We start from the raw sequence: 2,031 nt of genomic DNA, 5'->3' as shown, positions 1-2,031 counted from the left end.
GAATCCCAGTTCTAGCAATTACTAGCTATACAACCTTGGACAAGTTGCTTAGTTTCTCTGGCCCTCAAATTTCTAATCTTTAAAATGGAAACAATGTCTACGTTGTGAGGTTGTTCTGAGAAATGAGTGAGATAAGATATGGCTGGTACATAATGAGTGCTTCTTCTTATTACAGAACATCCTAAAATATAATATTCAGCCTTTAAAAACGCTGGAGTGATTGAATTTTAACCTGGAAAGATATTTGTAATGTATTAAGTTATTTTTGTTTTCTTTCTAAAGTAAAAATCCAGTTTATTCACCTGCTTACAACATAGCACACAAGAGACAATGTGTTTCACATCATAGATTTCACTTCCAACTTCTTTGTTCATTTTTTTTTCTGGCTAAAAAGATAGAGTAGCTGAGAAAGCCAGGCAATGCCTACCTAACTAAAATAAGTTTGGGGGAGTGATGCTAATATCATCCTCACAGGAATGGGCACATGGGGGCCATTAATTGCAAGCTGATTTTCTAGAACTGTTAACTGAGAGCATAGGAACACCACTTCTGGATGCTCATGCTATCTCAGGTTTCAGTCAGCCCCACCACACAGGTACGGCAGAGCTCTCTGGTAATTGCCCTTACTGTCTTCCTGGACGGAGTCAGCAAAACACACTTGTTCTGAATACACAGGGCCAGGTCTCCTTTGACTAAGAGCTGGAGCTCATGCACCTTTCAAATAATATCTGGAGGCAACATGCCCTCTGTTCAGTCATGATGCTGATCCACTTGGAGCATCAGCTCCTTTCCTCTTTGCTTCAGCATCATAGAGATCCCAGACATCTTGGGTCAATCAGTTCATAATCAATGATAGAGCCACCCTCTCTGCTCTTCTACCCTTTGCAAGGGCAACTATCATCTTGCAGAAGTCACCAGATGTGTCAAAAACAATATCCTTTTTTTTTTTTAACAATATCCTTCTTCAGATAATTCTTCAGATCTATTCCTTGTAGGCTTAATTTCTAACAGCTCCTGGTTGGTCCTTGAGCAGATTATCTCAATGGAGAGTCCTCGTCAGTCACCAGACCCTTCATGGAGGAAGAAGGCTTTCAGCTCGGAAGCCTCATACTGAGCAGATATTTTCAGTAGGCCCCCAAATCATCATCTGTATCTGAATCCCAGTTGGCCAGACAAGGCTGACTACATTACTGATGCAAGTTACATTTTGCTCCTTCTTTGGTAGACAAAGGCAATATCCTGTTTCTGTTCATTGTTACAGCTGGGTCATATGTTGACGATGGTGACCTCATTCACCTTTAGTCGTGATGGCTGCTTCAATGTTCAAAGTATCCTGCTCAGTATAAAAGTTGGTGTATGCTTTGACTGACTTGTATGCACTTAGGGGTGTAGAGTGGTCATTCTCCAAGCTGAGCTTGCACAGAATTTCATGAATAGTGGATATTTTTATAGAAGCTGGCCCAAAAGCTGAGAACTGCAAACATCCCCAGATGCAGAGCCAAAATGTATTATTATTTTAAAAATAAAAAATAAAAAATAGTATGTGCAGTAGGACCCAGGTCTGGGAAAATAAACACTGAGATATTTACTATAGTCATCCCTGGATGGTGGGTGATGCTGTTTTCCCCCCCATGAATTATGTTTTATACTGAGCATGTATTGCTTTATAATGAGAAAAAAAAGTGAATAGATTTCTGTTGCAAAATAAAAGAGTGGGGTAAATAGGTGAAGCACAGTGGATTTTTAGGGCAGTGAAACTACCTGATACAATACTGTGTGATGGATATATGTTATTTTGAGTTTGTCCAAACCCATAGAGTGTACAACAAGAGTGAACCCTAATGCAAACTATGGATTTTGGGTGATAATGATGTACCAGTATTAATGTAGGTTTATCTATTATAACAATTTACCACAATTGTTTGGTTTTTGATAGTAGGGGAGTCTATGCCTATGTAAGTGTAAGGGAAATCTCTGTTCCTTCCACTCAGTTTTGTAGTGAACCTACAACTGCTCTAAAAATTAAGTTTA

General features: G+C 39.2%; 1 pseudogene; it reads right to left on the bottom strand.

Annotated features, from left to right (window-relative positions):
* Positions 1 to 692: 692 nt before the first annotated feature.
* LOC102754337 lies at positions 693 to 1,495 on the bottom strand (annotated as a pseudogene).
* Positions 1,496 to 2,031: the final 536 nt, after the last annotated feature.

This window comes from Myotis davidii, unplaced genomic scaffold (assembly GCF_000327345.1).
Source record: "Myotis davidii unplaced genomic scaffold, ASM32734v1 scaffold760, whole genome shotgun sequence".
NCBI lineage: Eukaryota > Metazoa > Chordata > Mammalia > Chiroptera > Vespertilionidae > Myotis > Myotis davidii.
This window is presented reverse-complemented; position numbering and strand designations above follow the sequence as displayed.